Source organism: Peromyscus leucopus, unplaced genomic scaffold, assembly GCF_004664715.2.
Source record: "Peromyscus leucopus breed LL Stock unplaced genomic scaffold, UCI_PerLeu_2.1 scaffold_1226, whole genome shotgun sequence".
In the NCBI taxonomy this organism is placed as follows: domain Eukaryota; kingdom Metazoa; phylum Chordata; class Mammalia; order Rodentia; family Cricetidae; genus Peromyscus; species Peromyscus leucopus.
Window position 1 is genome coordinate 56,427 of NW_023504365.1, and position 26,530 is coordinate 82,956.

General features: G+C 37.4%; 1 pseudogene; it reads left to right on the plus strand.

The window, feature by feature from the left end:
* The first annotated feature begins 1,228 nt into the window (after positions 1–1,228).
* On the plus strand, positions 1,229–26,530 carry LOC114687281 (annotated as a pseudogene).

The following is a 26,530-nucleotide window of genomic DNA, read 5'->3' on the forward strand; positions in this document are numbered from 1 at the left end:
AATTCCTACTTTCTATATAATTATTTAATGTTGTTTTCTGTGCTCAGTTTATCAGATTAGATTCACTTCTGGAGTGAAATGAGGAGGACAATACCAATATATTTTTTAAGAAGTTATATGCCTGATACCTTGTTGTTTTCATGGAACTCCTAATAATAGGGGTGGTTGTATCTCTGACTCTTGCCTTGGGAGTTTTGGAACTCTTCCCCCTGTTGGGTTGCCTTGTCCAGCCTTGTCTTATTGTAAATTTTTGTCATGTTTGGCTATCATCTGTTGGAGGCCTGTTCTTTTCTGAAGAGGAAAACAGATGGAGAGTGACCTAGGGGAGAGGAAAGATGAGGGATCTGAGAGGAGAGGAGGGAGGGGAAACTGTGTCCAGGGTGTATGGTATGAGACAAGAATCTATTTTCAATAATAAAAAAGTAATTGTAATAAAGATAACAACTATGGCCATCAGAAAATCTCATTGAGCTCAATTTTTTTATTCATCTATGAACTATGTGACAGTTCTCTGTCTTGTCACCATTGAACAAATAATAATCTTGGTTTCCCATGACTGTATTGTACAGTAGTGAAGGATTTTCATTTAAGATGTCTGAGTAGCACTAGGTATACTTTATTTACTTAGTTGTATTTGTCAGAGTCTATTAAGTACTTGTAAGGCTACACCTATTGAGAATGCATGGGCAAATGTTTATGCCAACAAACAAGTATTTAAAATATACATTTAAACCTGGGTATGATGGACTTCTAACTTTGGGAAGATAAAGTAGATGAATAGTGATTTTGAGTTACACAATGAGACTTTGTTTATAGCAAACTTATTTCATAGTTCATACAAAATACTCTTCATGTCCTTACCTGTTAACTAATCTCAGAATCAGTGGAATTAATGGAATCAAATTTTGAGGAATTTTCTTGTATCCACTCATTAATCTTAATATTTTTCAAGAATAATGGCACCATCTAAACATCTGCTTTGCATTTTAAATTATAATATTTGGTTATTAACCAGTACAATTAAGCCAAAATCTCTAATGTGTATCTGTTAACAAGGACATGCTTGAAGAACATCTTATTTTTGTCTTTATTACTAGGATAAAGTCCACTCAAAAGAGAGGTTAAAGAGTATCTGATTAGTCAATTATGACATCGTGTTTATTCAGCAGGTAGTGTTATAAATGGTCTGTGTTGCCTGATCACAGCTGTGTCAGTGAGAAAGGTCTCCATGGATCCCACTGTGGTCTTGTTGCTCAGTCTCTCCTGTCTGCTTCTGCTCTCACTCTGGAGACAGAGCTCTGAGAGAAGGAAGCTCCCTCCTGGCCCTACTCCTCTCCCAGTTATTGGCAATTTCTTCCAGATAGATTCGAAGAACATCAATCAATCCTTTACCAAAGTAAGTATGCCTTATGATCCTCCAGTGCTTTGCATGGAAAGGTAAATTGAACTCATCTTTTAAGATATCTTTTATTTTATATTATAATAAATTACATTATTGTTATTTTGAGATTATAACATATTCCTAACATATTCCCCCTTCCCTTTTCTCTCCCTAACCTCTCTTTTTCTTTTATATTCATGACCTCTTCTTGTATTAATTGTTGTTACATGCATACATGTATACTTATATACATTTATATTCCAAATTTCAAATGGTATAGTCTGTATAATGTTATTTGTATATACATTTCCACGACTGGCAGGAATAGTATTGTAATTTTGATCATAAAGTAAAAAACTCCTATAAAGTCTCATGTACCTTCTGCCTTTTCAACTTTGTCACTATCAAAATTGAGGAATGAGAACATTCCTTTGTAAATGAGAGAAATTTTGGGTCATTGTATAATATAATAGAATTTGGAAAATTGCAAAAGTTGTGTATGTTTATTCCTATCTTTATTTTATAACCATTTCCCACAATTTATGGCTGTATGTCTCCAGTAAAGGACACACCATATCATTCAACAAGTCAGGTAGCACTTTGGAGATGTGTCTTTATTGCTATTAGCCTTTTGTACTGAAGTTCTCTGAAGAGCTGGTGCTTTATTAAAAGAAAATATCTATAGATGTGGAGTAACACAGGTAATAAAAGAACTAAACAAAGTGCCAGGCATACTTGATGCTATCCAAATTAACTTTTATTCTTTGCCTGGTACTATGAATGCCCAGAGTAAGAACCTGTTCTCTTAGCAGATGCTCATGCTGTGTGCCGCTTTGGTAGTACCCACTCTCCATGTTTGTAGCAATGATAGATCAAACCTGAGATACTCAGTATGGATTTATACTCTTCATTATAGGGTAATGTTCCATAGGAGAAGATTTACAGTTGTCCCTGAAGTAGTCATCTGGGCATTGATACTTAATTCAGTATGGCATGAACATGGAAAATAAATTGCCCAGGTATCAAATGATAAAAAAACAACTATTAACATTAAGTCTGTTATTCATTAGCAATTCACTCCAAAAATGAATTTGGAAAACTCTTGCAGTTAATTTTTGAAACATTATCAAGAAATGGCTGAACAATTTGATGTGATGATGAATGGTCATCTAGGTATCAATTGTTGGGCCATCACATAACAGTTTATACTGATCCACCCATGATAATTACCCATTATGTTCCCTTCCAATTTTTAGTTCTCAAAAGTCTATGGCCCTGTGTTCACCCTGTACTTGGGCATGAAGCCCTCTGTGGTGTTGCATGGGTATGAAGCAGTGAAGGAAGCTCTGATTGACCATGGGGAGGAGTTTGCTGGAAGAGGAAGCTTGCCAGTGGTGGAAAGGATTACTAAAGGCCTTGGTACGTAAGTGTGCGTGTTCATGTGTGTGCTGCACAGTGTTTACAGTGGAAGTGAAGATAAAAGGAGGGGTGGACTTCTTCCTTAGGTACACTTTGGACCTCTCTGTTGTTTCCACCCATCAGATCTCTGATCTGTTCCTAGAATCTATTTCTAGTGTTTTACCATTTCTTTTAGGCATTATTTTTAGCAATGGAAGCAGATGGAAAGAGATAAGGCGCTTCTCACTCATGACTCTGCGTAATTTGGGCATGGGGAAAAGGAGCATTGAGGACCGTGTTCAAGAGGAAGCACAGTGTCTTGTAGAGGAACTTAGGAAAACCAATGGTAAGTATAGGTTTATGCATTAACATCTTAGTCTAGGTATATGTGTATGTCATGTTGATCATATCTTTTCTAAAATTTTTGTTTTTAAATCAGAAACAATGAATTTCATGTTAATTTTCTGTTGAGCTGCAGAACTATGTATTTCTGTATATTTCTACAAGTTAGAGCAAATTAACTGAGCAGTAGGTCAATTTTTACAGTCTTTGGTAACAATGATGTGATTTATAGCTTTCATTTCTTAGCTGAGTGTAATAGAATTTTCATTAATTATTGTGAGTGCTATAACATGATGTCAAAATTGTATTGTTATTTGTTCAAAAATTTTTACTACATTGTGAATCTTATACAATGTGTTTTGATCATGATCACCCACCAACTCCTCTGAGATACACTTCCACTTTTCTCTACCCTACTTTGTGTTGTCTCTTTTTTAATAGCCACCAAACCTGATTTGTGCTTGACCCATATGATTTTTTAAGAAAATTTTTATTAGTGATTTCAGAATTTAGTACTTATTTAAAAATATGTTTGAATTGAAACAGAATTACCCAATTTCTCACTTTTTCTCCTTCTATCCCTTCCCAGATGCCCTGCCTTGTCCCCTTCTCATGCCTTTCCCACTCTTAAGTTGATAGTTTCGTTTTCTTTATATATATGTGTGTGTGTGTGTGTGTGTGTGTGTGTGTGTGTGTGTGTGTGTACATGCACACAGACATACACAACATCCTGAGTACTCTTTGTTGTTGGGTATCATACATATGAATTCAGGGCTGACCATTCTGCACTTGGACAACCAATAAAAGAGCTTAACCTTTGGAGAGGATAATTATCCTTACCCCAGGAGTCATTAGTGGTGTGGAGATCCCTGTCTCGGGGAAGGACTCTGAAAATTTTCCCTTTCCACATTATCACATCTTTTGATTTTGCTATCTTTCCAGTCTTGGTTTACAGTCATTTCTAGGAGAGACTGTTTTATAGTAGACTTCTTGATATTCTGGTTCTTACAATCATTCTGCCTCTTCTGTGATGTTTCCTGAGTCATAGATGTAGGAGTTGTGGTCTATTTGATCATAATCATCCTCCCTCCTCCAGTTCTTCCCACATCTGTCCACCTTTTCTTCCTGACCATTTTTTTTTTAAATTTTTTTTCCCACAAAGGCCAATTTGTGCTGTTCAAATATTCTTGTATGTGTGACTTTCTAACAATTCATGGGACTATACTCCTAGAGAAAATTGACCCTCCTTCTTCCAGAAACTAATGATTGCCAATAACACCTATATTAGGGGTGGAACATCATGCCCAACTCCCATCTCCATGTTAGGATTCTTTCTGGCTTTGGTTTGCACAGGTCTTGTGCATACTGTCATATTTTCTGTGAGTTCATATGTGCAACTGCCCTGCTGTGCCCAGAAGACATCATTTCCTTGTAGTCATCCACCACCTGTGGCTCTTACCCTCTTTCTGCCCCCTCTTCTTCAATAATCCTTTAGTCTTTTGAGGAAATGGTGCAGCACATAATTTATATTCATGGATGAAACACTTTGTAATCTCTTATTCTTTGTACCTTCACCATTTGTAGCCTCTGTATTCATTATAATATATTGTAAACAGAAGCTTCTCTGATGGTGGTTGAGAAATATCTTGTATGTGTGGTTTTCTTCTGGATTTTGTTTGACTTACTAGGGGCTACACTCTTAAAGAAAACTGACTCACCTTGTCTCAAGAGCTAAGTACAGCCAGTAGCTTCTTGACTATTGGTGTGATTTGTACCCAATTCCCCTCTCCATACTGTGATTTGATCTCACTTAAACTTACATGGGTCTTGTGAATGTTGTCAGAATCTCCTCTCTGTTAGTCCCGCTATCCTTCCTGCCTAGCACAGCCGATCAGGTTTTATTTATTGATCAATCAGAACAACTTGACATACAGACCATCCCCCAGCACAGCCAAGTGCAGACCATCTCAGACACCTGCACTCAGGCCCATGGTCCTAATCATCCTCTATGCGGACCTGCTGGGTAACGCTAGAACTCTTTTAAACTGACATGTGCAGTTGCCTTGCTGTGTTCAGGAGACACTCTTTCCTTTTCATCACTCACCACCTCTGCCTTTTTATGTCACTTCTTCCATAATTATTACCAAGTCTTAGGAAAAAGCAGTGCGATATGGATGTCCTATTTATGGGTGAGCATACCATTGTCTTTTTTTTTGCTCTGTACCTTGAGTGGCTATGGGTCTCTGTGTTAATCATCATCTACTGCATATAGGAGTTTGGCTGATATGGATTGAAAGATGCATGAATCAGTAGATACCATTGTAGAGGAATTTCTAAACAGTCTTACTAAATAAGAAACACAGAGCCAAATACAGAGGTAATAGCCAAAGAGATCAGAGAACTAGCAAAGAGCCAAGACTACCTTATCTTACCACCTCACCACCATTGCTTCCACAGAGAGTTTCTTCCTGTCTGATTGGTGTTTTTATTGCCTTTCTGTTCTGCCTTCTTGTTGGCTCTAAGCCCAACCACATGACTTCCTCATCACTGCCTGTCTATACAGACCTCCAGGTCTCTATAATTGGTACTGGGATTAAAGGCTCATGTCACCATACTTGGGTATGTCCTTAACCACACAGGGACTTTGCCTGCCATGTGATCAGATTAAGGGTGTGTGCTACAACTGCCTGTCTCTTGTTTATCACTATGTGACCTTGTTATGAGACCTCTGATCTCCAGGCAGCATTATTTATTAACATACAAATAAAATCACATTTCAGCACAATTAAAATATTACCACATATCATGATAATTTATTTGTAGTTAATTAATACTATGCCCATTTAGCAGAGTGATAGTGGATTCTCCCCTAATGTTGATGATATGTCTAGGCACAGGGCCTTGACCTGATAATGGTGCCAAGTATGGGATTTATAAAACGGAATAGGTCTTAAAGCAAAGAAGAATATTGTTTGTAACTTCCATGGTGTTCATGCTTACTGTGGTACCAGCTGATATGTCTTGCCAGGAAAGTTGTTATTGTTACTTGCAGAGTTTATAGCTGGGTGATATTGATCATTACTTTTCTCTTCTGGTAGCCCACATGGCACCTTCCAGCACTGTGAGAGCTAGCCTATGTCAAAAATTTTAGAAATCTAAAAGAACTAATAACTTAATTATCTTAATAATCTAATAACTTAGTGATGCACCTAAAATATACACAAAAATAATCAAATAATACATAAGAAGTTAGATAGGAAGAAGAATGGATGTGGTGGTGCATGCTTTTAATCCTAGCACTCAGGAGTCAGAGACAGGTAGATATCTATGAGTTTGAGGCCAGCCTGGTTTATTTAATAAATTCCTGGTCAACTAGAGCTATACTTTTTCTCAAATCAAAACAATAACAAAAAAGTAAACAGCAAGAAATAATAAAAATCAAGGATGAAATAAATTAATGATGTGGAAACAAACAATAATGCAGAGAAATAATGAAGAGTTGTTTCTTTGAAAAGATTAACCAGATTTTTTAAAAGTTCAGTAAAATTAACCAAGAGGAAGCTGACCAAATTGCCAAAACTGCAGATGAAGTGGGAGACATTAAAACACACACTGAGGAAATTCAGATCAAATATATATGTATATGTTTTTCAGTCGTGGTTTCTCTGTGTTGTTCTGGCTGTCCTGGAGTACTAGAGTACTCTGTAGACCTCTTGGACTCAAAACTCACAGGGATGCATCTGTCTCTGCCTCCTGAGTGCTTGGATTAAAGATGTTTGCCACCACTGCCCATGTCAGACAGCTCCATGAGATCCATGTTCTCTTAGCTTCCCCAGTTATATACACACACACACACACACACACACACACACACACACACACACACACACACACACACACAGACACACACAGACACAGACACAGACACACACACACACACACACACACACTTGAGTAGATGCACACAATTAATAAAAAGAAATCTGGAATAAGAAATTTCCTTATGAGTTTTTGACCTGTAATATCATACACATATGTGATACACAAATTTTAAGCATTATATAAGCATAGCAATTTGATAATAGTGATTTGGAAAGTGTTTACAAATCTATAAACCACACATTTGCCCAAATACACTGTGTAATATTTGATTGAACATAATCATCGTTTACTTCCTTAAAAAACATTTTTTTACTTCTAATACTGCATATAGCGTGGGCTTCATAAAGACATTTCATAGCAGTGTAACATGCTTTGAACATGCTCACCTACCATCACATTTCTGGTCACCCCATTCCCATTTTTCCTATTGCTTCCTCCCCAGCCTTCTTTGTTATACTTAAAAAAGTTGTTTATTTTTATTTTATGTATGTAAATGGAACCCCTTGCTGTGGGACCAGGACTTATCCTGGGTGCATGAACTGTCTTTTTGGAGCCCATTCTCTATGGTGGGACACCTTGCTCAGACTTGATGCAGGGGGAGGGACTTGGTCCTGCCCCAACTTGGTATGCCAGCCTGTGATGACTCTCCAAGAGAGGAATTATTCCCTCTAATGTGTGAATGGGGAGTGGGGTGAGGGGATGTGGGAGATGTGGCTGGAGAAGGAAATGGAGAGGGTATTGTGGTAGGTATGTAAAATGAAAAAAATTTAAATAAAAATTTTAAAAATTTGGCCTGCACACACATGTGTGCACCATTTGTGTAACTGGTACCACAGAAGTCAGAATGTTGTGTCAGAGTCCCATGGAACTGGGGTTACAGAAAGTTATGAGCTACCAGGAGGGTGCTCAGAACTAAACTTTGTTTCTCTGAAACAGCAGCAAGTACTCTGAGTGCAGAACTATCTGTCTAGCACTGACCTTGTTATACTTTGTGTTTACATTTCAAATACTGCATTTACTTCCTATGGAGCAAATGTATTGTTTTAAATGATGAAATGAGAAAAGAGAAGTCTCTATTACAACCCTTATGTTTCAAAGCCCCTCTTGGAATTTAACTATATAGTAAAAGTTTTCATTTTATTTCATAATGCAAACAAATCTACATGGGAGTGGCTGCTCTTGAGATTACACATTATTGTCCTGTGAGGAGGAGGAATCTCCCCATTTTTTCTTCTAGTACCAGAACTCACCTGCAATGTTGTCATTTCTTCCTTCCTTGGATCAATACTTGCTTCCTTGGTTACTCATTGTGGCTGCAGATCTTCCAGGTGTACACTCCTCTATTTAAATCCGAGTGTTATATGTTAATTAGGCATTTCAGTGAGAAACAATTGTGTTCCAAATACTAGAAATTTAAGATTTATAAAATCTTTTGTTTTCTTTCAAGTACCAGATAGATAAAGGTGTAAAAATTAGTATGACTGATTTGATCTGTTCTTATTTAAGTAGTGAGGTTGAGACCAATTCATTTTTAATATTAAAGTAATATTTTGATTATGTATATAACAAATGCTTAGCTGTTAGTAAAATTGTAGATATGTTTAAAACTTCTAAAGAATCTTTACCTGTTAACAAAAACATAATATCTTCTTTGTATATTTTAATGGTATTTTTTCTAATTGTTTCTAATTATCCAGGCTCACCCTGTGATCCCACCTTCATCCTGAGCTGTGCTCCATGCAATGTCATCTGCTCCGTTATTTTCCAGAATCGTTTTGATTACAACGATCAGGATTTTCTTACTTTCATGGAAAAAGTAAATGAGAATGTCAAGGATTCTCAGCTCCCCCTGGTTGCAGGTGAAGTCAAGATCTTTTCCTTTTTAGAATATAGTTACAGTCTTTCATTCTCATAGTGCAAATTCAATATGGACCAAGACGTGAGGTGATCAGATACCATGATTATGAATAATATATTATAGAAAGAATATCTGAAAGGCAGATCTAAGCCCTTTGCTATATAAACAGCAAAACTGAAAGGGAAATGCCAGATTATCTTAAGCCTGCTAGTTCCATATCTATTGAATTTCCAACTGATGTCCACCGAACTGTCTGTACAATGTTATTATTGCATTCACATCTAGAAGTGTGGCCAGATGTTCACAGGACATTCTTCTATACACAATTCTTATCCTCTTTTCGATGATTGAACACATCTTCATCATATTACTAGGCAGGAATATTTTAGTTTATAAAGAATATTCTCTTAAAGGAATAAAAATATTAATGCAATGAAATCTGCCAGGAAACACTGAATAGTCAGCCGGAATCCTAGTTGACAAGATGACCTTGCCTAGGTAACACAGTAGAACTGGCGCTGATGGTAGATGTGGGAGAGACAACTCTGAGGGCATGAAAGCAGCTCATTTCTAAAGGGGTGAACTAGCCAGGGCAATGCCAGAGAACTCACCTTAGGCCTGAGGAGGGCGGAGAACTGGAGAGCTGGCCAATACTGCAACTTCCCAGGCTCAGAACAAGAGTTATGAGTTGGCCCACCCCAACATACACCTCATCTGTGATCTGCTAGAGCACATGGAGGGGCTAGTCCTGAAGACCCAGGGCTGCACGATCTTAACAGCATAGGGTAAAACAGAATATCCAAGATAACTCCCATTGAGGGCCCAGTATTTATAGTGTAACAGAAGACAGAGGCCTTGAGCCAGATCAATGACTCTTTGTAGTGAACACTTGTAAGTAAAGACATGTGGATAATAGGGGTACTGCACGACTCACTGTGTCACACTACAGCTTCCATGACCCCACTTTTATTTTTTTCTCTTAAAATTTATTTTATTTTTTGGGGGATATTGTAAGGGCAGAGGGTGGATGCAAGGGGATGGGATCAAGATGCATGGTATGAGGGACACAAAGAATAAATAAAAAGCAAGTTAAAGAAAGAATGACTGTGATCATAGAGAAATCCTTGGGGCTGTATTGGTGAAATTATTAAGGCCATTCCACGTAGTTAAAAGGAAGATTTATTTAGTGGGTAACTTACAAATGAAGGGGGTTCTGGGGAAGGTGTATCATAGTCCAGCGGTGTTCTATGGACCTCTGCTCAGTCAACCTCCACTGTTAAGGGTCCAGGAATAGAGAGAGAGCTGGCCCATCCTGATCTCGGGTCTCCAGGGTCCTCCCTTGGCCCCGCCTTGTAGGTGTGACAGTTGCCGAAGCATCAATGGGGGCTGGAACTTCCAGATTAAAGCTGGAATGGCTACCCACTACAGGGCTGTGGTACACTTTTACTTTCAAAGCCTCTTGGAGCCTCACCCACTTCTGAATACTCATTTCATGTCATAAGCTGGTTTACAGGAGTTAAATATGCATGTGCTACTTTTATGCTATAAATAATTTACCCAACTCTCTTCACTTCTGCCACCATCTAAAACTTGTCAATGACAACAATTTACATCATATATTTCAGATTTGTTGGAGTAAATAATATAAGCCATCAGTGAATTTTCATGAATATGCTTTTTTTTATTTTGAATTTTTTTCCTTTTATTTTATTTTACAATACCATTCAGTTCTACATAACAGCCACAAATTCCCTTGTTCTCCCCTTCCTGACCCCCTCTACTTCCCCCAGCCCACCCCCCATTCCACCTCCTCCAGGGCAAAGCCTCCCCCAAGGACTGAGATAGACCTGGTAGACTCAGTCCAGGTAGGTCCAGTCCCCTCCTCCCAGATTGAGCCAAGCGTCCCTGCATAAGTCCCAGGTTTCAAACAGCTAACTCATGCAATGAGCACAGGACCTGGTCCCACTGCCTAGATGCCTCCCAAACAGATCAAGCCAATCAAATGTCTCACCCATTCAGAGGGCCTGATCCAGTTGGGGGCCCCTCAGCCTTTGGTTCATAGTTCATGTGTTTCTATTCGTTTGGCTATTTGTCACTGTGCTTTATCGAACCTTGGTTTCAACAATTCTCGTTCATATAAACCCTCCTCTTTCTCGCTAATTAGACTCCCGGAGTTCCATCCGGGGATGCTTTATACTAAAAAGGATTCAAGAATGTGGAACATGATTATGATTCTTGATTGTTGGGCAGAAATTTCTCCACCAAATCTCTCTACTATCACGTAGAATTGCTCCATGTATGAAATAAAAATCTCTTCTTTATGGACACCATTTTTCATTCATGTCTGAATCTATAAACCCAAATTGGTCTTGATATATATTATAGACATGTGTATTTCCTCATATCTGTTCATTTAAAAAGTTCTTTGGCAAGGGCTGGAGAGATAGATCAGTGGTTGAGTGTGCACTGATCTTCCAAAGACCTGATTCTAATTTTCAGTATCCATGTTAGGTGGCTCACAACCTCAGGATCTGATATCTTTGGCCTCCAAGGCACCCACACATAGATGGCACACACAGTTATGCATGCATACACATACCACACACACACAATTAAAAGTAAAGCAATTCATTTTAACAAAAAAATTCTTGGTCTGATTTTGTAGGTCTGCAATAATTTCCCTTGGCTAGTTGACTATTGTCCAGGAAGTCAACACACGGTATTGAAAAATGCTGATTATATCAGAAGTTACATTGTGGAGAAAATAAAAGAACATCAGGAATCATTGAATGTTGCAAACCCTCGGGATTTTATTGATTACTACCTGATTAAACAAAAGCAGGTAAAATGTTAATATTAATTTATTTTCTTACTTCAGCATTTTGTGGTTAATTGAACACTGAAATGTTTGTTGGAGATGGTTTAAAGTCAGAAGCATTTAAAAAACAGTTTTAATATTTATTATGTTTTGGGATGCATCATATGGATACTTATAAAAGAAAGATATGGAATTTGCTAACTGGAGCACATTCCCTCTGTTCCTTAAACAGTATAGCTGAGGGGAAAAACAATACAAAGGGCAGGTAAGATGGGAAAAAATTCTAATCAGGTAGAAAATAACCAACTGTCATGGCAGTGTAAAAATTGGCATTATAAATGCACATAGTATGGCTAGATTTCCTGTGTATCTAGTGGATTAAAATTGATCTGGACATAGTGTTTATTTTAAAATGATAAATATAGGAGTTAATTTCAGAATTACTTAGTGGTGTATGGAGAGGTATGTGGTGAGAAAGAGTAGGTATATGGAAGAATAAGGCTTTGAGCATAAGTTCAAGTTAATTTTCACCAAAAGGGGTTAAGGATTGGTATCTATTGTGTATCCTGTCTGCATGATCTGCATTAGCATTGTGTAATTTATTCAAAAGACAATTTTCCATTGGATTTCCTTGGGACTCAGTAAAAACCTGCTGACTGTAGATGTTTGGGTTTGGTTGTGGGCATGGATTCTCCTCCAGTGATCTTACTTTGTCCTTTGCTAGTAGTCCACTACCCTGAGTTCTTCTTTACTGCAACTGAGTAACAATACTTAATATCCTAACATCTGAGTCCCCGATGTTGCTGCTTTCTTTTGACAGACTATTTTGTCTAGTTTGTGCTGTTTAAATTTGTAAAATACAGTTTGTAAAGACCACTGAATGTAAAGTGATCTCTCAGTGCTGTAATCATGTTTCACTTACATTATAGTGGTACACCATGTGATTACAAAACACTGTAACTACCAGCTCCTTCCAGTTGGAAAGGATTCCATTACTATGAAAGACACACCATGCCTCTACTTATCACTCCTTTCCCTCCACACCATCTGTAGTAGTTCTTAGTGTGATTTATGTATGTATAGATTTACCTATGATGAACGGATCATCTAAACTGACTCAGTATATGTAGCTTTCAGTTTCTGACTTGCACTTGCATAAAATCTTGGCCACTGATCTAAGTTCATTTTGTTCCAGTACTTTCTCCTTTCTTTGCAGCAAACTTCGTTTTCACAAAACATTTTATAGAGAAGTCTTATTATAAATAATTGCAACTAAATAAAACATCATGTCAAATTAACTAGACCCCAAGTCTATGCAGCTTAGTAAATTTCTATACAGTTAGAACAACCATTTGGAATGCGAGCTATGGAGTTTTACTTTAAATTTTATACTTTCAGTAACAAATATACAAACTGTGTAAAACTGTAGAGTCATTGTAATCACATGTTCTGATAAAGAATTTATCAGATTATTGCATCAAATTATTCTTAGGAAAACCACAATCAACAATCAGAATTTACACTTGAACATCTGGCAACAACTGTGGGTGATCTGTTTACAGCTGGGACAGAGACAACAAGCACAACGCTGAGATATGCTCTCCTGCTCCTGCTGAAGCACCCACATGTCACAGGTGAGGACTCAGATAATGATGCACAGTGTTCCTGTAGGACGCTGGACTCTGCTAGTGTCTGTGTGTCATTCTTAGAGAAGTCTCAGTCCTTACCTTCTGTGCCACTCACTGGCTGTAAAGAACAGCATGACTAAGAGAAACAGACTCTGACTGTAGGAAAAGCAATAAAATTCTGGTCAGTTTGTGAGTTCTCTGGAAGGTAAATTATGACAGGTGTGGTCAGGATACATTGTCCTGTGGATACATGTTCTTTTATTCTTAATAGATATGTCTTCAGATCACCTAAAATCTTTCAGTTTCCTTTCCTCAATCTGATGAATCTAACTTTGGGTGGAGAAAAGAAAACTCACTTCACTGAAGCATAAGCAGAATGCCTAGAATGTGCTGAGTCTGGCTGAGACAATGTGCATTCTGATAAGTGTTCAAAATATTTAGATTCTCTAGAAACATTTTTCCATTAATGCAGAAAATGTAGATTAAGGAATTTTTTCACTTCGGAAGTCTATTTCCTTAAACTTCTGTTGAACAATGATTTTTTTCAACTGTACCAAGAGTGTTTTCTTTTACACTGTACTATAAAACAGATCCAGTGTTCCAGCATATATGAAATACACCTTCCCTCCTGTGCCCAATGTATACTACATGATAAAAGCACAAAAGTGAATCAAAATTTAAAATTTTATGATAGGAAGAGATAACAATAAGCAGACAAAGAGGCTTCAGCAAATTACTGAAACAGTAGTATGAGGAATAAAAAAATGTAGAGCAAGAAAGATGATGTTGAAACATAAATGTTAGATCATCATGCACATAGTAAGACAAACAAGCTGTGGATCTATATCTACAGACCAGTAAAGACTCCTGTTCCAAAGGAACAGAAGTTTAGGTAGAGAGTAAAGCTGCATACAGGGTGCTTGCCTTGCTGAGTATTCAGCAGGTGACCCCCCACCGCCCAAAAATAAAATTCTTAAAAGAAACTGAGTCTGTGAAGCCCATTACTCTAGACATTGATGATTGACAGGAAATGAGCAGTGTATAGGGATGAAAGGGGAGGCTGGCAACATTTGAGTTCAAAATTTTAGCTCTCAGAGCCCTTTCAATGCCTTGTTCTATGAATGTGAGCAGCGGGGTCTATCCTCCAGACAAAAGGAATAAATTAGCATTCCTATTTCACGACATTATGGGAAAATATTTTCCATGTATTAATCAGAATTTATTCAAAACATTCACTCAAGAGACACACATGGAGTTTCAGGACTGAATAGAAGCATGGAACCCTTCAGGGAGATCCCTGAATCTCATATAAACTATTCTCATTGAGACTCAGAATTCTCAGGATCAGCTGGTTTCTTTTGATTCTATGAAATAAAAGGCAGATGCGAGCTCCAGGTTTGCCATAATTTTTGTTCAATTTTGCATCTCTTCATGAAATTTGTAAGAATATTTTTTATCCTAATATCTGAAGTAAAGTCACAGTTAGTCATGGTCTGAACAGCTCTTGTCAGAGGGTAAGCGTATCAGAGAGATTGCTGGGTACCAGGTCTGGGACGCTCCCAATTCAGCATTACCATGTGGATGCTGTAGGTGTTTAACAGAAAATGAGGGATGAAAGAAAAACACTTTATAGTCTAATGCTCCTTTTAATTAAGTATATATTCCAGCATTTAAAAATATCTACCTAAATTTCCAGCATAAACCTAAGTCAAGAAATGGAAATTACAAACAATTAAAAATTTATCCATTTATCAAGAGGACTGCTAATAATGGAAAATAATCATAATTTTCATGATAATGAATAATATTTATGTGATTACAATTAAACTAACAGTGAATATTGGTATAATAAAGTACTATATGTACTCCTTTCTTCCTTTTATTGAAAATGTATTTTTTTCTCACACAATATGTCATGATTATGGTTTCCCCTCCCTTTACTCCTTCCTGTTCCTCCCTACCTCCTCTAACTCCAGATATCATTTTCTGCCTCTCATTAGAAAACAAGCATGCTTCTAAAAATAATATATAATATAATACAATATAATAAATATAACATGACACAACAAAAAATAACACATCATAATTGGACAAAACAAACAAAGGAAAAGAACACAAGAGAAGGCACAGGAAACAGAGACCCATTCATTTGTACGTCAAAGAACCCCACAAAAACACTAAACTGGAAGCCATAATATATATGTAAAGGACCTGATGTAGACCTATGCTGGCCCTGTGCATGCTGCCTCAGTCTCTGTGAGTTCATATGTCCTTTGATTATTTTGATTTTATGGGGCCTTGTTTTATTAATATCCTCCATCCACTTTGGTTCTTACACTCTTTCTGCCTCCTATTCCACAGGGTTTCCTGATCCTTAGGGGAGGGATATGATGGAGACATTCCATTTAGTGTTAAGTATTCCAAGGTCTCTCACTTTCTGCATAATGTCTGGTGGAGGGTGTCTGTGTTTGTTGCTATCTGCTGATAGATGAAGCTTCTCTAAAGAAGGCTTAGCAAGACAGTGATCTACAAGTATAACAGAATGTTGTTAGGAGTCATTTTATTGCTATGTTTTTGTTTTGTGTCCTCTTGATAATGTTTGTTTTAAAACAGAGTATTTGATTTTAGCATAGGTCCCTGGGCTCTCTAGTCTCCCATTATTGGCTCCCAAGCAGTTTTAGGAATGGGTTTCATATCATGGATTGAGCCTTAACTTAAATCAGCTCTTGGTTGGTTACTTCCACAATTTTTATGCCACTATTCCCCTAGCATATCTTGCAGGCAAGAACACTATTTTTGATCAAAGGATTTGTTTTTGGGTTGGGGTTTATGTTTCTCTTTTGACAGTATGCATAGTATATTCCTGTACCAAAGTTGCTGGAACACGGGGGTGAGGGTTCTATGTAGGCATCAGCTTGACTTCTCCATATTCACAGAGTTGTAGAAGTGCTGCTTCAGCAATGGGGCTTTGCTGTCAGTTTGTGGAAAGCAACTTACTGTCTTGGCAATAGCCTGGGTTTTTTGGAGATATCCACAGATTTTCTTTGACCAACAAATCAATTAGATGTAACCTAACCCTGGTACTGGAAGTTTCATTTGATGACAAGAGATGTTCAGTTGGGGCCCGTCTCCCCATTATTTGGCTTTTGATTTAGATCACCTTAATATATATATATATATAAGTTTTTCCACTGTATTAAGATTCCATACTATCCCTCAAATGGCCCTGAAGTTTAGATATTTCTCCCTGTATTCCCTCCCTCGTCCTTGTCTCCCCTCCCCGCTCAAGCCTCCCCCCAATATATCCATAACTATCTACTCTATCTCCCCTTCCTAACAAGATCTATCTGTCCTCCATAGTCCCTTACTTTACATCTAACCACTGTGGTTCTACAGATTGTAGCTTGGTTACCATTGATTTAACAGATAATATCCACATATAAATGAATGCATAATGTATTTGTCTTTTTGAGTCTGGATTACATCATTCAGGGTGATTTTTTCCTAGTTCCTTCTATTTACCTGAGAATTTCATGAATTTATTCTTTTTTATGGCTGAGTAACATTCCATTGTATAAATTTACCATACAAAAAAGTCTATTCTCCTGTTTAGGGACATCTACTTTGTTTCCAATTTCTGGCTATTATGAATAAGGCAGCAATGAACATGGTTGAGCAAGTGTTTCTGTGACAGGCTGAAGCAGCTGTCAGGTGTATGACCAAGAGTGGTGCAGCTGTGTCTTGAGGTAGATTCTCTTCTTCCTGATGCACTGTCACACTGATATCCTAGTGGCTGTACAGGTTTGCACTCCCACCAACAATGCATAAGCAGCTTCTTGTGTCACTTCTTTTCAGCATGAGCTGTCACTTTTTAAAAAATTGATCTTCACCATTCTGAGGGGTGTAGGATGAAATCTCAAAGTAGTTTTGATTTGCATTTCCCTGATGACTAAGGTTTTTGAACATTTTTCTAAGCTTCTTTAAGTTTTTCTCAGTCAATTTGAGTTTAATCTTTTGAGAATTCTCTGCTTAGATCTGTACCCCATTTATTAGTTGGGTTATTGGTTTTCTTGTTATCTCATTTTTTGAATTCTTCATATATTTTGGAAATATATATATTTATATATAATATATATATTTTGTACAAAGTCACTGACATATGGTGTTTTAATATAAATATATAATATATATTCTTAGCCCTTTATTGGATGTGTAGTTGGTAAAAGTCTTTTTCTGTAGCCTACTGTTTTGTCGTAATGATGGTGGTTTTTTGCCATGCAGATTTTCAGTTTCATGAGGTTCCAATACACTACTGTTAATGAAGTGAGGGGGAAGGGGGACTGTGTGTGTATGTGTGTGTGTTGTGTGTATTTGTTTATGTAGATGATGTAGATGTAACTGAAATTTTCATCTCCTATATATGAAAGTCATAAATGTTGTGCATATGAAAAGAAACTGTCATTTTACAAATATGAATATATTTCAGAAGTAGCTAAAGAGGTTGAACTTGTTCATTACTGGGTGTGGGAACAAAAAAGAAGAACCTTTCAAATTGTACACATGCAACACATACATATTCATAAATACACATACATTAGAATGTGATTGTGAAAGACTATTGCATTTGGATACAGATTTAGCACATGACTTCCAATGTTCTTTGCCACAGACTAAAGCATGTTGACTAATTATATTCTGTTTTATTTGATACTTTTAATTACTTATACTTTATTTGCTGCTATGTCTACTAAATAGTAAGTATATGCTGATCTATTATAATATCTATATAAGGGTAGTAATATAAATCTACAACACAGCATTTTTTATAATTATATCTATAAATTCTTTTATTACTGAATGAAAAATGCTCATTTATAATTCTTTTGGAACACTTACATCATGCTGTGTATGGCCTGACATTGTGCCAAACATATCACTTTTCTTCTATTCCCCCATTTCTCATTGTGACCAACCAGCTAAAGTCCAGGAAGAGATTGATCATGTGGTTGGCAGACACCGCAGCCCCTGCATGCAGGACAGGAGCCACATGCCCTACACAGATGCCATGATTCATGAGGTCCAGAGATTCATTGACCTCCTTCCCACCAACCTGCCCCATGCGGTGACCCATGACACTAAGTTCAGGAACTACCTTATCCCCAAGGTAAGCTTGTCTCTTCTCTGCTGATCTTCTATGCTCTTTTTATTTCAGATGTGAAACTATCTTTATTCCTTTTTTATTAAGAAAAATTTATTCATTTTACATACCAATCAAAGATCCCCCTCTTCCCTCCTTCCGCCCTCTAGCCTCCCCTTCCAACTCATCCTCCATTCCCTCCTACAAGATGGTAAGGCCTCTCATGGGGAGGTACATTTAGTAGAGTCAGGTCTAAGCACCTCTTCCTGACTCAAGGCTGTGCGAGGTGTCCCATCATAGGTAGTGGGCTCCCAAAGTCTGCTCATGCACCAGGAATGGATTTTGGTCCTACTGCCAAGGGGCCCCTTAAGCAGATCAAGCTACACAACTGTCTCAAGAGACTTATGTGTTCTTGATGCTCCCAGTTCACAGTGCTGTTCTAGTCCTCTGTGTCACCAGTGCTGCTGGTGGCTTATACTGCTTCATGATCTGGAGGACAGATCTTCTGCAGGTACAGATATATCTGGGTGAATATCTTTCTCTTACTATTTATTTGATGCTTCTGCTATTTTTTCCATCTGCTTAATGGAAACAATTGATGTAATCATTCCATTGGTCTTATTTTTATCTAGACATGTTAATTTTATTATTTCTAATGAGGTATCTTTAAATGTTTGTGGAATTTGAAGTTATGTGGATTAATACTTTTCTGTGTACTTTTCATAATCCTGTGCTCTTAGTTGCTCTTCAGGTTGATGAATTAAAGCCTAGTGATGAACAGATCTAGTTGCAGTGGTCATCACTTGTCTCATTTCTGATTAGGATGAAGGATTATAACTTTAATATCTCCTATCAAGTTTGATGTTTTTGGAATACACTGATAGTTATATAGATCATATGAAAAATTTTTGTCTGATTTTTTTAATGGTATAAGAGATACTTTACTGTGGAGCCAATTATGTTTGAGTATGTCCCAGGAACACGGATTTTTACTTTGAGATGACTTTTAGTCACAAAAGTCTGTATATTATTTTCAAGATTGTTCTCTGTACCCATTTTATAGTTCTATGCATTGTTTACCCTTGGTCATTGACTGTATATGCTATAAACACATATGTACATTGTATTTTCTCTACCACACATTGCTTAATGACTTCTATGTAAAGAAATTTCTGTCCATAATTTCTTCCCTAAAATTTTTAGAACTTTTATACTAAAACAGAGCTGTTTGCATAAAACTAAGTTAAAAATGTTTCCTGATGTGGTTCTGTTTGTACTTTATTCATTTCTATGGCCAGTTAGTGTTACTTTGAAGACATAAAAAACTTCTCATTGATTATCAAATACTACAGCTGAAAAATGAATTTTTATAATAATAACTTCATCCAGAGAGGATGAAGTTACTTTCTACAGAGCAGTCCTGTATTTTCTGGAGGGTGAGGTTGGGACAAAAAGAGATTGGTAAGGTTCCTGTTATTAGCATCATGTGGAGATGATGGAATTAACTTTTCCAGTGGCAATAGGATTTGCTGTGTAATAAATAATATACTTAGTATATGGTGTGGTTGCCAGTCTGCTCTGGCTAAAGGACACTGCTGAGGTAAGACTGTTGAGGTCTATGCTAATATACAAAACTTGTTTATGTGTATGTCCTTAGACCCAACTAAATGGTAAATAGAACAAAGGACAAGAAAAGAGTGACATATCTGTAGTCAGAAGTTTCTCCAGTCCTGACTGGCCCTGTGTCTGGACAGATTCTCTCTTCCCCACAGTCCTGTAGCCATTTATAAAATAATTACTTAGAGGTTTATATTAATTACTAATTATATGGCCTATCGCTTTAGTTTCTGGCTAGCTAATTCTTTCATCTTAAATGAACACATTCCTATTAATATATATGTTGCCTCATGACTGTGGCATTATGGGTTTGCTAGCATCTTATTGCTCCTTTTTCGGTGGCTGGCATCTTTTGACTCCACCCTTCCTTCTGTATCTCTGCTTGGATTTCCACCTGGCTATAAGCTTTTGTGCCATAGGCCAAAACAGATTTATTTATTATCCAATGGGAGCCACACATATTCACAACATACAGAAAGATATCCACAGTACTTCCCTTTTATGTCTAGTCAAAAAGGAAGGTTTTAATTTTAATATAGTAAAATTATATATAACAATAATTATCAAGCAAGAATTATAGTTGACAATATCTAGTATATTCTTATTTGGCAAAATTAAATAAAATATTCTATCATCTACTATATTTTGTGAGTCTAAAATTTTTTATCTAATTTATCTTTTATCATGACTAAGGAAAACTAATATTATAACTATGTAGTCTTCCACTCCATCAAAGACCCCAGAAGGATATAATATTACCTAAGTAAACAGGAAGTGCATTGTAAGCAACTTCCAAAGTTCTAGAAATGACATAGATCTGGCTGCCTGGACAGTCATCCCAAGTTCCTCTGTAACATTGGGTCATCTACTTTCAGCCTACAGGCCTAGAGTCTCTGGCTGACTTTTTAATGAAGAAATTTGAAGGATATTCTCATCTATTGGCAAAGTTCATCAGTCACTTCTCCCTGTGTCCTGCAGAATGTCTGGCAGTCTCCTCTGTGAAGCAGGAAACTGAAGGACCATCTGGCCCTGTTTTGGCAAAGTTCAGTAGTTATTTTCCTATGGGTCCTTCATGTCCAGTTTACACAACATACTGTCAAGCAGTTCAGGCAAGAGCAGTTTCTTGCCCAAATATTTAACTTTTGCCATGAAGAAATCAAACTCCATATGGAGTTTCTTTGATGCCCATCATCTTCTCTGAAGTAGATTGGTGCTGCCAGGAGAAGACATATCTCAATGTCCAGAAAAGCCAAAGTTCTTAAAACATTTTAAATGCCATATTCTGTAGGTCTTTGAAGTGTTTGAAGATTACCTACCTAATTGAAATATATCTATATATAACTAGAAAACTTAACTAACATGACTATAATTATTATTATAGATGACTAATTATTAATTTATATTTCTTAATTATGTATTACAATTTCAAATGAGTTACATAAATCTAATACCTTAAAAAGAGTAAAAATATACATACAGTATAACAAAATTAACTTTAAATTTGTATCAATAAACCAAAATCCATAGCAATCTAGAAAATTTTGAACAAGTTGTTGCTCTTTAAAAGTAGATTCAATAATTCACTCTTTTATCCTATCATATTTATCCCCTTTTTTCTTTAGAAAAAGATTGCATTTATAATCAACCTGCTTTAAATAAAAATAAACATTTATAAACAATATTTTGGGAATTTGGGCATAGCTTCTCATACTACTTCCTGCTGGTTGGGGGCACTTGCAATCTTATGGGGGATACTGGGAAAATTAAGAATTATAGTTAAATCTTGGTTGTAGTAGTCTGTGAGGGTGTGTTGACCTTTTAGAGGGTCTTGGTTGATCAAACTATAATAGCCTGTAAGCAATCCACAGATTCTCATCTTCTGTGGAAACAAAAGCAGAACATTTTCCCAAAGCAATGTATTGTTAGACACAAATTTTGAAGTCAACATACTTTTAAAATAAACATACTGGTTTAATTGAGTAGCTCCTATAATCAAATGTCTCTCTGCAGCTAAAAATCCCAAAGACAATGAGACTCTCTGTATATTTTCCATCTTTATGTGGCTTATTATTTTTATATTACTTTATTCTCATTTTAAGAACTTTATTTTATTATTTCAAAGCTATATATTTCTTTATTATGATTATCTATACCTTCTGATCATTGTTTAAACTGCAGTGTGGCTAGGACCAAAGCGGCAGCCACAGCTGCTGGCTCCTCCCCCTGCTCAGCTTTTGAACATGGTGGAGTTTGCCACCAGCTCTGGAGAAGCACTCTTAGGTAGTGTGGAGCTATATTCTAAAGCCCTTGACTGAGCACTCAAGCCCACAGGCAGAAGCAGTGGCTGGGAGAAGCCTCTCAGAACCACAGCCTGTAGGAGAGACTGTGAGAGCCCACCATGCCAATTAGCTCATGGCGGCTGGCATCCAGCTCAATCTTGCAGGCAGCTATTGGGAACCATGTCTCTGCACTCCCATTGGCATGAGACTGCAAGACCAGGAAGCCCAGTGTGACTCCATTTCTGTGTCTTAAGAATCCTTTTTAAATCTGGGCAGAGGTGGCCTTTAATCCCAGCATGTGAGAGGTGGAGACAGGTGGATTTCTGTGAGTTCGAGGCCAGCCTGGTCTACAGAGCAAGTTCCAGGACAGGCTCCAAAGCTACAGAGAAACCAGGTCTATGTGTATCAATGCCTGCCAGGGGTGGCAGTTGTAGCAGGAAGTTTTTCCAGTTCTGCCTTGCCCACAGTCTGGACAAATCCCTCCCACCCACTGTCCCACAGCTGCTTATAAAATAATTACTCAGAGGCTTATATTAATTACACATTGTATGGCCTATGGCTTTAGCTTCTGGCTAGCTAACTCTTTCATCTTAAATTAATCCATTTTTATTAATCTATATGTTGCCATGTGGCCGTGGTGTTACTGGTTTACTGGCATTTTGTTGCTCCTATGACTGGGCTCTCCTTGACTCTACCCTTCCTCTCTGTGTACCTCTGCTTGGATTTCACCCCTGGCTGTAAGCTTTCTTGCCTTAGGCCAAAACAGCTTTATTTATTATCTGAATGGAGCTACTCATATTCATAGAATACAGAAAGACATCCCACAGCACATATCTTCTCATGGCTTCCTTGGGTTTAGAGCCTAGTTTGAGACAAGTGTTGCATCAACTAAACTTATATCCCTTCATCCCTCTGCTGCTGGATCATGATATGACTAGTCTCTTTTGAATCTAGTCAAGTAGAATATTCAACTTTTTTCCTTCATGAAACAATCTGGTCTAGAAATAAACATGACTTCACAGTTGATTCTCCCTTCTGACAAGTTGGATAAGTGATTTCTTTGATCAGACTGGAGCCACTGATCTCAGCAGAAGTAATAGGATAGGAAGGAACTAATGATTTTTGCCATAATTGTTCTGGTAGATTTCAGAGTTTCTAGCCAAGGAGATTGTGCTGCCTCTTCAGAAACTCTGTCATTGTAGCAGAGAAGCAGTCATGGGCAATGTGTAAACAAGTGGTTATGAATATACGTTCAATGTCTATTGACACTAGAACTTAATTTTCACACAATTTACATATATCAATAATGTTCTTTTTAGCTTTAAAATTTTAAACATATTAAGTTAAGCTGCATATTAATATGTGTGTCAGCCTTGTAAAAGCATTGTAGAACACATTCCTAGAAACTTTAAAAGTATATGAGGTTAGTTTGTGTTGTAGCTAAAGAAAACTTAGCAGCAGGTCAGAACAATTTCTGTGTATGTTCAGAAGTTTTATTTATTTAGCTGCCACCAGATCATCTTATCTTCATGTCATTTTGTCTTATTTTTTTCCTCTTTCCCCCATTCCATTGCTTCATTTTCTTCTCCCAAAGAGTCTCCCATCCTATTATAACACATATACATATATGTATTTTTGTATTTGTGTCTGTGCATTCATAGATTACATATGTGACTGCACACCTCTACTCTGGCACATAGCCTTGTATTTACTTTCTTATAGTATAAATACAGATATAGATAGACAGATTCTGTAAATGAGAAAAAAGGAATGGTATTTGTCTTTCCAAATCTACCTATTGTACATAAAGAATGGTCTCCTATTCTGTTCAAAACACTCAATGAATTATTCTACTTGGAATCTGATTCACATGAGGGGTATATACACAGATATGATGAACTAGAGCAGCCAGTGGTCAGAGAAGCATGGTTCCAATCTGAAGGTAAGGAAGAAGAGACTGAGAAGTTTTAGTCCAAGTACTCATGTGAAATATCACTGGATGGCACTTTAGCCACACCACTGTGCCTGGCCTCAAGCTCCTCCATGCTCCTTACCTGCTCTGTATGTTGAAATGTCCCTGCAGTTCTCTGTACTTACCCCAGACTACAGAACAGAAGGTAAATTAGGTTACTTTCTTAATGTGTTTAGCTCTATGATTTCTTTCTAACTCGATTTCTCTCTGTGTGTTGTTATAGGGAACAACAGTAATAACATCACTGTCGTCAGTGCTGCATGACAGCAAGGAATTCGCCAACCCAGAGGTATTTGATCCTGGACACTTTCTAGATAAGAATGGAAACTTTAAGAAAAGTGACTACTTCATGCCTTTCTCAACAGGTAATAGAAACTCATTTCCCTGGCTCCAGCGGCATGAGAATCTGTAGAGACTTACACGGTGGCTGCTGTAAAATGTCTTTCTGTATGCTGTGAATGTGTGTTGCTCTGATTGGTTTTTAAATAAAATGCTGATTGGCCAATAGCCAGGTAGGAAGCATAAGCAGACAAGGAGAATTCTGGGAAGAGAAAGGCTGAGTCAGAATTCTCCAGCCCAATACAGAGGAAGCAAGATGACAAGGCAGAACTGAGAAAAGGTAACAAGCCACATGGCAAAACACAGATAAGAATTATGGGTTAATTTAAGATATGAGAGCTAGCTATCAAGAAGCCTACTATGGCCCTAGTTTGAAAATAACATAAGCATCTGTGTGCTTATTTGGGTCTGACTTTGGGACCAAGCAGGACACAGGAAACCTTCCAACTACAAGTGGCACCCTATGGGCCAGTAGACTTGTAATGATGAGAAGTATTTCTCTCAGTGTCCATGCACTGTCATGATAAAGAGATTTCTTCCCTGTCAGGCTATGAAAGTGAGCCTTGATTGTTATCCATTGTTCAAAACTGAGAAAGCTGAAGAAAAGAGTGTGGTTAATCTTCCTTTAGGTACATCACAGAAATACCAAAGAAAGCAAACTTCATTTACACTTCATTCACCATGAAAATGGAGACATCATAATTTCCATTCAGGTCTTTTTTTTGCTGTGTCACTCACCTCCATGCTCAAGTATGCAATTACAAGTCTCCAAAAATACAGAAAATTACCAAAGAGGCTCAAATGCACTTGGTAAACACATGAATGAACAATATTTGTCATATTTCATTTGGACTAGGGCAATGAGAAAGACCCCCAGATCTCTGGGTTATTGGGGATAAATAAGGACATCTATATCTCTCAAACCTTATATATTAAGGCAAAAATGGAACAACATTCTAATAAATGACTTCTTAGCTGTCTCAAAAGGCATTGGTAATGGAGAATTAGAAGAAATCACATATCATTGAAATAAGTTCATGAACCATTAGATCAGAGCATTTTTACTCAGTTCAGAATTCCAGGAACTTCAAGATCATCATGAGATGATGGAGATACTGCAGATGTGGCAGGATATTCTGTAAAGATTATCAGGAACCCTGTTCCTTCTCATTCATGATGAGAACAATGGATATTGAGTCCATACCTGCAGTATGTATGCTGCCTTTGGATATGCAGTTTCTGTCCTTGGCTTTGTTATTTGTGATAATGAACACAGAATCCCTCTTCCTCAGTCTCCTAGGCAGTCTGATTACAGATGTGAATAACCACAAATAATTTTTGCCTAAGTAGTTGTCCATTCATGCAGCCATCCATCTACACATCCATCCAATAACTTACTCTTCATTAATAGTCTCCTATGTCAGGTACAAGTACAGTGATTCTCACATTTATGAATGAGAATAGTAATCTTCTTTGACTTTCATCCCCCTAGGAAAACGGATTTGTGCAGGAGAGGGCCTGGCACGCATGGAGCTGTTTCTATTCCTGACAACCATTTTACAGAACTTTAAGCTGAAATCACTGCTTCACACTAAGGACATTGATACAACCCCAGTGGCCAATGGATTTGCCTCTCTGCCACCCCACTACAAGATCTGCTTCATTCCTGTCTAAAGAAGATCAGACTTTCTGGTCCAGGCTATGTTGTTTTCTGCAATCACCTCTAGACCTTCATTCAGCTCCTTCTGATCAGGAACAAGCTGTCGTTCCTTCCCTCTCATGTATTCCCATTCTGTCAAGACCCAGGAAACACCTCTCAACCATTTTGCAATTTCTGGAGTCACTGCACAAATGTATTGCTATTTTCTCTTCTCTGCAA